Source organism: Mus musculus, chromosome 7 (assembly GCF_000001635.26).
Source record: "Mus musculus strain C57BL/6J chromosome 7, GRCm38.p6 C57BL/6J".
NCBI lineage: Eukaryota > Metazoa > Chordata > Mammalia > Rodentia > Muridae > Mus > Mus musculus.
This window is the reverse complement of record NC_000073.6, coordinates 94183565-94196121: the sequence shown is the minus strand read 5'-3', so window position 1 is coordinate 94196121 and position 12557 is coordinate 94183565. Positions and strand designations below refer to the sequence as shown.

At 35.2% G+C, this 12557-nt stretch overlaps 1 long non-coding RNA gene across 2 annotated transcripts in view; it reads right to left on the bottom strand.

The window, feature by feature from the left end:
* The window catches only part of Gm32647, a 1283931-nt gene that overhangs the window by 1130305 nt on the left and 141069 nt on the right, over nucleotides 1-12557 (bottom strand). The gene's annotated exons all lie outside the window — the stretch shown is intronic.

Below are 12557 nucleotides of genomic sequence, written 5' to 3'. Positions count from 1 at the left end.
GTGATCTTACCCGCTGAACTATCTCTTCAGCCCACAGACTTTTCTTATGGAGGCATTTTCTGAATTGAGATTCCCTCCATTCACATGACTCTAGGTTATATCACAATGACTTAAAACAAGCAACCATGACTGAGCCCTTGTCAACTTGGCAGCAAACACACTTTTCAATCAGAATGTTGACATTCTTATTTGTCCCAAAGATGACATGTTAACATTAATATTGCAATTAAAGGATAAATAATTTATTCCTGCAGTCTTTCTTTGCAAATTCAAACACGTTAAAATTCAGACTTTTAAAATCAGATTTTCTTAAAAGTCCAAAAATATATTTAAAATTTCAAAGTCTCTCCTATAAAAATTTCCTGTTAAATCAAAATAAGATAAATATCTTCTTACTTAAAGAGGAACAAACCAGGCCACTCTCTCATTCTGAACAGAACAAAACTAAACTCAAGAGTATAAATAACTCAGTTTCTAATGTTTGAGATCACCCAACATCTCCTGGGATCCTCCAAAGGCTTGGATCATTTTCTAGCCCCACCCTCTGTAACACATACAACTGACTCCACTTTAAGATGGCTCCTGTCCTAGTCTTTCCACTGTACTGACACCTACAAATGGTAGGATCTCCACTGCAACTGGGCTTCAATTTCACCAATAGCCTCTCCTAAGTTCTCTTTTTGGTACCAAGCCTTAAAATTTCCCCAAAACCCCTTCCTTCCTGGGGCTTCAACTGTTATCAAGGCTGAACCTTTACCAATGGCCTCGCACAGTGCTAAGCCCAGGTGTTCCAATCACCCTTTCATGCCATAGAAACTAGTAAGACCTGGGAAACTCTTAAAATGACCAAGTTCAGCTGCTGGTATGAGTTACAGTTTGGTCACATCTGGAATATAGATAGGTTCTTCATGTTGAGCCTGGAGAAACACTTCCCAGAAGATTTTACTTCAATGACACTGCTAATTTTTCAGCTTCAGTGACCAACATCAAATATCCCAGCAAAAGAAAGGTTTCACATTAATGGTTCTGATAGCTTAATAATCACAGACATTTTCTTTAGTACCAGCTAACCAGAACCCCAGATTCTTATTCCAAAACAGGCATTGGTACTGATAAAGTCCTAAAAGGACTCTCAAACTTGCCTCTGGATCTTCATGAGCCAGGCCTACATTGTCTGCAGTTATTTCAATAATCTTATCTTCTATGCTTCCATAGAAGAGCATATGAAAATTTGAATACTCGGTGGCATTTCCATTCCAAAATTTCAAAATCTTCAATAATCCTTTCAACAACAGTGTGGTCAGGTCTATTTTAGCAATATCTCACTACCCTGCTACTGATTTCTAAATTAGAGTTACTATTACTATGATGAAACATAATGGCCAAAAGCAACTTGAAGAGGACAGGGATTATGTTACTCCCACTTCCATGTAACAGTTCATCATCAAAGGCAGTGAGGACAGGAGCTTGGAGTTGAAAGATGATGCAGAAGAAATATAGAAATGCTGCTTACTGGTTTTATTTACCAAAACTGGTTGATTTCTTCCAATCAATCACTAACTAAGAAAATGAACTGCATGTCCAAATACAGTGACTTTTTCTGGAGATAGTTTCTCAATTGATGTTGCCTTCTTTTGAATGACTGTAGCTAGCTTCTGTGAAGTTGATGTAAAACTAGCAAACACATTAATCATTCATTCAATGTCTATTGGATGGCTATAAGTATGCAAATTATGTATTCAGATACAATAAATACTACACACAGATAAATTAAATGCATTCCCTATTAAAGTGTTTTACCACTTTCTATAGGACAATAAGTATGTCTATAAATTGAGGGATCAAAATGAATAAAATTAGGGATATGATCACAAAAATGATTGATGTGCATATTTACAAGAGGGAGTACTTTAGGCAAATAAACAGGGGTTGCCAGGGACAAGAAGTAGGAGTGGGGGATAGGGGAGTGGGGGGGAGGGTATAGGGAACTTTTGGGGTAGCATTGGAAATGTAAATGAAGAAAATACCTAATTAAAATAAAATTTAAGAAATAAAAAAAAAACCAGAAAAAAATGCTAAAGTGAAATACGTTCACTCAATCACAAATTAAAATTAGGAAACATATAACTGATCCTTCTTTTTTGCATGCGTAGGGGCCCTGCTGGGTATTCCCTGTCCCTGACACATCAACTCTGTGAGGCTAGGTGCTTCCTCTCCCACTGAGGCCAGATAAGGCAACCCTGTTAGAAGAACATCTCCCATGTACGTCCAGCAGCTTTTGGGATAGCCCCTGCTCCAGTTGTTCGGAACCCACCAAGCTCTACATTTGCTTTTCTGTGCTGGGTAGAGAGGAGGCATCAGGTCCAGCCTGTGTATGTTTTATTTTATTTTATTGTTTTTGGTTGTTCAGTCTCTGAGAGTCCCAAGGATCTATGTTAATTGATCCTGTTGGTCTTTCTATAAAGTTCCTATCCACTTGGGGGTTGCAATTCTTCCTCCTCTTCCATAAGAGTCCCTAGGCTCCATTCACTGTGTTACCCTGCTTTCTTATAGAACCAAGTACCACTAGTCCAGAGTGATACCACAGACAGTGAGCTGGGCTCTCATAATATTAAAAAAAAAATGCCAAAGACACTTGCCCATGGGCTAATCAGGTAGAGGGATTCCCTAAGCAGCTGAGGATCCTACCTTTTGGATGTGTCAATTTGACACAAAAGGCAGCAGCTCACCCTGCCTTTAAGAATTTAGAGTGTCAAGGGGCACAAAACAATAAAACAAAGAATGAAAGGAAAATACAATGACACAAATGTACCACTGATATCCCGGGGAAACTACACTGACAGATCCTTATGAAATGCACCCAAAAAATTCACTTAGAAGGAGAGGAATTGAATTCATCTTTGTGAGAAAATGTAATACAGACAGAAGGAAGATTCTCTAGATAGTGGTAAAAAAGGGTCCAAGATCACTGATAGAGTTTAAGAGATCTTGTAGTTTTCAGATGTGGACAGAACTAACTTCTAAAACACAAGAGACACATACACTGAACCTGGCAGAACTGATATGGATTTGAATGCGAATATGATCAAGTACTAAGAATGAAGATGAGGCAAGATGAATAGTAAGTCTATGTCATAATTTAATGTCAACTGGCCCTTAAGCTGTAGGTGCATAGCCATATAATTTAACATGTGCAGCACTCTGCTGATTCAAAGTCATATGTTCAGTAATGCAAAAGCCTATAATTTAATGAAGGTGAGGACTCATGGGCAGAAACATGTGATCATGGTCAGAGGAGAACAAGGGCCCTCACTTGTTCAAGTATAGTTAGTACAGGATCTGCATGGGCTGGAGAGTATTAGATTTTTGAAAACCTCATTATATTAAAGGATTAATAGCCCATTCTGGACTTTATGGAAACTGGACAGAACAAAGGACAAAATGCCTGTCAGAGTCACCAAGGATTGTGATAACAGGGTATAAGTTTGATTTTTAAAAGACCCGAACTCAGAGAGATAATCATGATAGAGGTATGATAAATGCTCTAGGAATAAAATCTGTATTTATATGTCACCTCTAATTAGTTTGTCCTTAGTCAATATATGGAGTATCAAGAAGTGGAGCGTCAATAGTATCCATAAATATCTATTACAATTTCCACAAACCGGAGCCATAATATGAATAGCTCTTTCTTTGTTTTGTTTTTTATTTGTTTGTTTGTTTGTTTGCTTGCTTTGATTTTTCGAGACAGGGTTTCTCTGTATAGCCCTGGCTGTCCTGGAACTCACTCTGTAGACCAGGCTGGCCTTGAACTCATAAATTCACCGGCCTCTGCCTCCCAAATGCTGGGATTAAAGGCTTGTGCCACCACGCCCGGCACAAACAGCTTTTGAAGATCTACTAAGCTGAGTGAATCATACAAACACATCAACAAACCAAGTGGTTCTTTCTTTCAGTTTATGTCAGCTTGCCTTAGAAGAGACTTTGACCAAGTCATAATCCACTTTCAAATTCCTAAATCTGACTTTATTTAACTGGGAAGCACTTTGTCGATAATCTGTTAATTTAGATTTTTCTTAAGGTGCTGAGGGATAAATTTAAGAATGTGCCATCCTCAGAGAACAGGATGAGTTGTTCTTCTCAGCCTAGGATTTGTCCAGTTAAGTCTTAAGTTCCATAACTGACCTATTATGTTAATGCTTTCTTGAGTCTTTCTAAAGTTTCTTGGATGTTCAAAACATACTGAAGGGGCAGAGGAAGGCACTGCTATGAGCCTTTTCATACAGTGAAATGCAGTGCCTGCCTCTCTATGTCATGGTGCATTTAATATATCTTTAGGCTATCTCAAGAGACAGTTAGCAAGAGTCTTACACGATGATATAACATCCTTGTCAATAAAACTTAAACTTTACTGACACACATCCCAATTTAATCTTGTTCTCTTTTACTGGATAGAATTAGATTTTTTTTCCCTCTTGGCAAAAGCAATATCCCTCAAGATATATTTTTTACCCAGGAGATAAATAGAAAAAATAAAAAAATATTATCAGATATGCCTCATAATCTTCTTTCATATAAAACAATTCATAAGTGGAAATAAAATATAAACTATATAACTCTTTAGAATGTAATAAAACAAAAGGCATGCAGGAAAGGCCGTCTCTGGAACTCTAATGAGTAAGAGGGTTTTTACTACCTAATGTTGATTCAATAACACAGAAGATGTAATTCTTTTTTCTATTGAAGAATATAAAAGGACAGTTTATATGAATACTTCACTGGCAGGGAAGATAGACATAGTGATTCACCAGTGTGAGTGGGAGGATCCTCAGTGCCTGCTGATGGTGACAACATTCAATTGTTTTCCTGAGTATGAACAAACTGTGTTCATTGCTGCTTTCTTGTGTTATAAATAAGCACCAGACCATTGGTGAGTGATGGGCTTAGCCTACTGGAACTTTAATATTGATGAGTCTCATAAATATCACCCAGATCTCAGGAGTGGATTTTATTTGTTTTTTATATATTGATTTTTTTTTAGGACACAATGATTTAGGACAGGAGTGGGTCGTAAGTGATTATTATCACAACTTTAAATATTTAAAAATTGCTGGCAAAAGGTAAGGATAAGAAATTAACCTGTCTTTAGTAAATAAAAGACTAGCCTCCCATATGTATGTATGTATGTATGTATGTATGTATGTATGTATGTATGTATGTATATATATATGTATGTACGTATGTATGAATGAACCTATCTATCTATTTATCTATCTATCTATCTATCTATCTATCTATCTATCTATCTATCTATCTATCTATCTATCTATCTATCTGTATCTAAATTATTCCAGATGGTAGAGGATAGGGTTTTAACCTTCCTTCAACATCATTAGATTCCCAGACTCACACTTAGACACACTATGTATGTTTACAATGTCTGTCTTCAATGAAAGCTCAAATTGAAGGATGTTATAAACTATGAACATTAAGCTTGTGACCCACAGTCAGTTATCAGTATTAGGCCTTACTTAGTAGAAGCAATATAACAATAGAGAGCTATTATATTTCAATAGCATTGGTCTTTCATCTATGAAATATTTCAGATATTAGGTAAGACCTCATTTCATGGTAGTAGGTGAATATAAAAGATGACTTCAAAAGGCAGTATGTATTTATTGTTGAAATAGGGAGCAACCTTCTATCTGAGGAAATTATATTATACTATTCATGGTTGAGGAAATAAGTAAGTGATACTATAAAAATCAGACATTCTATATTATTCTACATATCAGCTAGCATGACAATTGTAGAAAGATCTCCTTCATTCAGCTGCCTGCCCACAGGAACACCTTTCTACATCCCATTTGAAGCAAAGCTCAATCAATATAGTTCTCTGTTTGCTTAATGTGTACTATTGCTTTATTTGTTATTATTTGCTTACTATCTGTTTTCCATAGTGGTCTAGCAGAATAAAATTATATTATCATTCTTGCTCACAGCAATATGCAGAGTCCTCCAGAGTCAGATGTGATGATTACACTCCTATTTCCCTAGTTTCTTAGGAGGCTGAGGCACGAGGATCCTGAAATTGAAGGCAGCCTGGGCAAAATCAGTAGATGCTATCTCAAACGAGTAATTAACTGTCTAGCTAGTAATTAACAAACTGTCACCTAAAAGTAGACGAATGCATGAATGAATGAATAAATAAACAAATAAATGAATAAATAAATTTTTAAGGAATTCAACAAGTATTTAATAAAATTATCAAGGATTATAGGGCAAAAATGACAAGAAAGTAAAAGAAGTTCTGTCTTGATGAAAGTATTTGTTTTTGCCTCTTAGGAAGAACATGTTTGAAGGAAAACGAAGTTTGACTACATTACATAATTTGGCAGGTAGTCATGGTAGAGGAAAATTTTGTAAAAATATAGAAAATTCACCTTCATTGCTAGTTGAGATTTTTGGAAAGTATCTCCTGTGCTTCTCTGTATCTTTATGTATCTCTGTAATAGTAGCTTCCACACTTCTTTGACTTCTCTCCTATATATAATATATATAATATATATATATATATATATATATATATATATATATATATATATATATACAAACACACATATATAGACACATTATATATACATTATATATACATATATATGTGTATGTCATTTTATTTTTTTACACACTATAATAATAATAATTCAAACTTATAAGAGGGAGTCGTGGGTGTGGGAGTGGGAGTGGCTGATAAATTTAAAATTGCTTTGTTAGCAGATCTGAAGGAACATATGATTCTTCACAGTTGCATAAAGTTCCAAGCCAGGTGGGTATATTTCTGTGAGCTGCTGGACAGAAGTTATTCTGGTCCATTTCTTCTAAATAACCCAGATCAAATTGTTTCCATACTCTGCTTTTACTCAAGTAATTTTTATGACTTTCTAAATCTTTTCATTTTCCTGCCACAGTGCTGAGACAGATAATATGTTTTCCTCTTTTTCTCTTTCCTGATTTAAATGGCCAGTCTGCAGAGACAATAAAACAGGCTATGAATTTCTGAGCTGGTTTCTATTCACAGGCCACATTAAGCTCTACAAGAATAATCAAATTTCATATCAGCAATCCCCAAAGACCTGGCAGTTCCACAGACAATTACTTAATTTGTGGCTGTAAATCACATTTGAGTCATGGAATCCTGTTAGATGAGTACGTAGACCAACATGTAACTAAGATTAGCGTGACCATGAAGAAGGTACTTACTGTGCACAGCTATTACTGTTCTCTGATTGTGTGCAACAATTTGAAGCTTTCAAATTCTTGATATGTTTAAAATTCTTAAGTTAACATAACATTATCAGTAAACTTAAGGAAATTATTAAAAATAATATTGACACTGATTATAAAAATGTAAATTAGAAAAATATACCTGCTTACATGAATATGAACACCATGTTTGCTTATTACTAAAGTGTATTCGTAGTGTCATGTCAACTGATATAAGAATTTTATAGCATGATATGTTTCTATCCCTCTTTTCTATTTTTATCCAACCAGTGATATCAGTCTCAACATGGGATCAAGCTAAGGAAATAATTAACTAAAATCACTAAAACAACAATTTTTCCTGTCGATAATGTAATCATAAAAACAATACTCTTAGCTGGCAAATTTATGTAATACAATGAAATATGCTGGGTATGAACAAAGTATTTCATGTCCATAATTCCAGAACCTGTCTGAGACAGGAGGATTACTGCAAGTTCAAAACTAGTGCTTTCTGAAATTGACTGGTCTACAAAGTAAAATTGTCTCAAAAACACCAATGCAATAAGTGAATGGATGATCACAAATGATCAAATTTTTATCATATATTCCCTCTGCTCTAGATTATAAATCACACAGGTGGTACAAGGTCTTACTCTTTATGAGTGAATAAAATTCCATTTTGGATACACTCAGATTTTCCTTGCACATTCATCTCCTGATGGACTTTACAATCATTCTGTATCTTGATTGTTGGATAATAAGACAATGAATAGAGATAGCCAGGAGTCTTCGTTGTATTCTGAGAGATTCCTCTGCATATATAAATGCACATGACATAACTGCATCAGTCATATAAAAATTTATACTTACTTGTCAGGGATTATCCCATGCCAGTTCTCACATTAGTTTCACTAATTTACAGCCCCATTAGCAATAAATAAGGGGTCTTATTTCCAGATATCTTTACCATCATCTGTTGTTTATGTTTTTGATAGTAGTTACTGTTTTGAGATGTGATGGGCCCTTTATACTTATTTTGCACGTTCAAAATAAATGGGAAATAGACATTCTTAGCCATCAAATTACCTTTATGAAAAGCAGTCAGCAGACTTTCTGCATGGTAATCTAATACTGCCAAAAAGCAATGAAAACCAAAGAATTGACATGCATATTGAACAACTTAATGCACAGTTTTGAAAGGCCTTTGTAATCAATTAAAATCATTTATTATTTTCAATACAATATATCCAAATTTACTAGAGATAATATTAAAAGTATGTGCAACTTAAATAGTAACATCTGATAAGACAATAGCATCTTATTGAAATATAAATTTATTACTAAAACAATGTGTTGTAAAATCGTATTTGTTATTTCTAGGGGAAATCTTTTAATGCAGGGATTACTGGCTCTTATAATTCAGATCATTTAGCTAGATTTAACCAAATAATCTATGTAATCACTATGTATAATTTATATTCACATCCAGTTTTTCTCTTTATTCACTGGCACTTTCCTTGCTCTTTATATTTCTATTGAATATTGGGTCAGGGTAAATTATTGAAGCCTGTCTCCCAGAAACATTCAGGTTTTGTTTACCCTTCCAAATATCACTGAAGCTTAGCAGACACATGGGTTCATAGGTGCTGTGGACTCTCATTTAGTGAATAAATATTTCTAAAGATGTGTTTGATGTATACTATATTTCACTGCTAGCTGGGATTTAAAAGAATATTTTTGTACAGTTTGAAATCAGAAAAGAATTGAACCAACTAGATTTTATGTAGTTTTTATTCAGGAATGGTGTTTATTAAGAGGAAATAAGTTTGACCTTTATAGAGAAAATCTGAGGTGATGAAGAAAAGACCTTTGACATTATGACCAGGAACTGATGCCTCACTATTGTTGATAGAGCTGCAGAGGTTTCTGACTTACTTGGGAATATAGAGGAAATTCTTGCCATCATTATAGACTGTGAACATACATTGGTATCTGGATAAGTGTGCTAGAAGGAAGATAGTCGAATGCTAAATCTTCAGGGTAAAATAAACAATATTCTGTCTTTTAAAAATTAAGGTATAAAGACAATTTTTTGAGAGGCTAAGAACATATATTTGAAAACTTAGCTAATGTTTGATATAATAGACATGGCAGTGTACATAAACACAGGATGCTGTGTGACACGGATGACAAAAATCATGGCCTTTATATCTTTATATAGCTGTAGCATCCTCCCTCTTCTTTAAACATCCAAAAAGGTTTGCTTTCTACCCATTATTTTTCCCCTCGTTTTCTTAGCAAAGTATTTCATGTAGTAGGTTTCAATCATATCCATTTTGTCTCCCAATGCCACTGAGATCCTTTCCCATTACCTATCCATGCAACCCTGTGCCAATTTTATCATTGTTTTAATCAATGAATTGTAAGTTTGTATTGCCTACGTGCTCCTGGATATTTGGTCTTTTGCTGGAACAAGTAGAACATGTTATGAGCCACACCTTTACGAAAACTGTCTCTGCCACTCTTGGCAGCTATTCCTTACCAAGAGAGTTTTATTGAGGTGTGGTATTTTGTGCCTACCTTTTAATTCCATTCCAGATTTTTGCCTGGCTTGACCTTGTGCAGGTGTCATAAACTCTATCAGTCCATGTGAGTATCTAACTAACTTGCTCTCCGGAACACTTTTCTTGTAGGCATCCAAAGCTACTGTCTCATAGGACTTTTTCATTCTCACATCCACAATGATCCATGACCCTTAGGAAATGGGAGTATGATGTAGATGCCCTATTTATACTTGAGCATTCATTACTCTTTCATTCAATGTAAATCTTTTGCCTCCATTCCATGTTATTTTTAATAAAATTAATAGATGAGTTGGTCTTATTTTATCCTCATTGATCAAAAATCAATATGCTTATTCTAAAGTAGACATTATAGAAATTGAAATAGTTTGCAAAAATACCAGCTTAGGTTATATACAATGTTTTTTTAATAATAACTAAATTCTCCTTATGAAAGATTTTAGTCCACTTTAAGTTTCAATATGTTATGTTTATGAGATACCTATTGCCAAACCTGAAGAAATTCTGTGGTGCCTGTTAATTATAGAGAAACTGGACAAAGCATCTTCAGGCAAGCTGAGTTTCTCCTTAGGAAAATGCCTTGAACACATGAGGAATAGCACATAGGTGAGAAAGGACAGCAAATATATCCTTCCTTGGGGATTTAGGAGTTTTTTTTTTTTTTTTTTTTTTGAAGGATAACAGTGCTGTCTCTTTTGTTCAGGACATAAAGCACATCCAGAGTCCTTTTCTTTCTTTCTTCCTTTTTTTTTTTTTTTTTTTTTTTCCTAACCGGCAAAATGAAGCTAAGATCAGAGATGAGCAATGGGGCAGAGCTAGCTGGGATACAATTTTTCTCCACACAGAATACCAGGTACCCACTTGTAAGAAACCCCTATCATTTCATAAATGAAAGCATCCAAGAAGTTACATGTCACCATGATTCAATTCACATATAGAGCAGAGAATCTTTTCATTATTTTACTTTAAAACGAAGTAAAAAGGTAGTTTCCAGTTCTTGGAGTAAAAGAATATAGCTGGTAAAGAAAGAAGGATTGATCATTGTTGTACTATGTGATTTAATGGCCCCAAAGACATCCCATTAGAAGACTGGATATTCATCAGAACTCAAAGTTTAGAGTCTGTGAAATGTAGAAAATACAAGATTTATTTTTTCATTATTTATGATGAAGTTTTCCTCTTGAAATCATTTATCATTTGGTGGCCAGAGTGATGGCACAGCAGTAGTTAAGGGCATGTGGTTCTCCTCCAGAGAACCAGAACTTCATTCCACCAACCACATTAGAAGGATTTTAACTGCCCTTAACTAAGTAAGCCAGTAAGCAGCATTCCTCTGTAAACCCTGCTCCATTTCTCACTTCTAGGTTCATGTCTTGAGATCCTTTGCAGACATCCCTTCATGGTGGATTGTAAGCTCTTGTAGAAATAAATTCTTTCCTCCCCAAGTTGCTCATGGTGTTCATGGTGATTTGAATAAAAGTGCCCTTCATAGACTCATGTGTTTGAATCCTTGATCACCAAGGTGTGACACTATTAAACATCGGAACTGTAAGCCACCTCTAAATAAGTCTTTTCTTTCCTAAGAGTTGCAGTGGTCATCCTGTCTCATCACATCAAAAAAACTCAAACCAAGACAATGTTTTATCATCCCAACAGAAGGCAGGTCAATGCTCTCCAGCTCCAGAAGATCTACCACACTACTCTGGTCTATCTAGATACCTTTATACACATGCATATATAAACAAGCTCATACAAGGGTATACATATCCCAAAAAATAAAACACATCATTAAAATTTATTTTTTATTAGATTATGTTATTTATTTACATTCCAAAATTGTCTCCTTCATGGTCCTCACTCCTTGAGTTCTTCATCCCTTCCCCCATCCCCTGCCTCTGAGAGTGTGAACCCCACCTGCTGACCCACTCTCAACCCACTCCCACCAGCACATCTGTTCCTTGGGGCATCAAGTCTGGTCTACATGACATCTAAAATTCATTATCTCGGTTCTAGCTTTATTTTAATCACTAGATACTGAAAACCAACAAAACAAACAGCACCATCCCCACCACCAAATAAGGACTAGAAAGACCAAGAAAGTTTCAAAGTCAGGGGAGCAACCCATAGTCATGCTACCTAGGAACCACAGTAACAATACACATAGAAAAATAAATCTAAGGGCTCAATAGTGGCATATATACCTTGAGGTAATCACAGATTTTAATTGGACTTAAGGTTTGCTAATAAGAGAGAAATCATGCTTGGTACTAGAAATTTACCCAATTACCTAGGGCTTTAGAAGTCATAGACCATGAAGAAGAACTTATAAACACCAGATATTAGAGTAGCATAATCACCAACTATATTCAAAATATTTATTGTTACCTACTGATAAGTCATTTGTACAACTCATCAAACAAACTTGTCTTTGTAATCATGGTCCAGTATAAGAAACACAAACAGATGAAAACAAGAGACTATGTTGTGTACAGTCAAAACTGGTACATTTACAAAATAACCTTGGTTTCTAAGGTTCAGAGACATTTGTGGAAGAGGGGGCATAAAGATTTAAAGATCCAGAGGAAAGGAGTGTTTGATGTGAGATCTCCATGCAATGAGAGAAAAAATTTCATAATTATGATTACTTTAAAAGGACAAAAATATAGATGACAGCAGTACACATAGTGACATGGAAGTTGGGAAGCTCAC